At 48.0% G+C, this 357-nt stretch overlaps 1 protein-coding gene across 1 annotated transcript in view; it reads right to left on the reverse strand.

Moving 5' to 3' along the window:
• LOC104728453 (uncharacterized protein At3g60930, chloroplastic-like) overlaps positions 1 to 357 on the reverse strand; it is a 7,722-nt gene that overhangs the window by 2,539 nt on the left and 4,826 nt on the right. The window lies entirely within an intron of this gene.

Below are 357 nucleotides of genomic sequence, written 5' to 3' on the forward strand. Positions count from 1 at the left end.
GTAACCCAGTAGTTGTGAAGAAAAAGAACGGCAAGTGGCGGGTGTGCATCGATTTTACCGATCTTAACAAGTCATGCCCAAAGGACAGTTTTCCTCTACCAAGAATCGACCAACTGGTCGAAGCGACCGCANACGATCATGCTACCAGTCTACGTAGGCGGAACGATGCACTGCATCAATTTTGCCATCATCGATAAACCAATCGTCTACAACTTCATCCTGGGGACTCCATGGTTGCATAAGATGAAACCTGTGGCGTCGACGTACCATCAGTGCGTAAAGTTTCCAACCTCAAGAGGAATATTCACGCTACGAGGAGACCCGTTGATCGCCAGAACTTGCTTCATCATCGAACGA

Source organism: Camelina sativa, chromosome 11, assembly GCF_000633955.1.
Source record: "Camelina sativa cultivar DH55 chromosome 11, Cs, whole genome shotgun sequence".
Taxonomy (NCBI): Eukaryota; Viridiplantae; Streptophyta; class Magnoliopsida; order Brassicales; family Brassicaceae; genus Camelina; species Camelina sativa.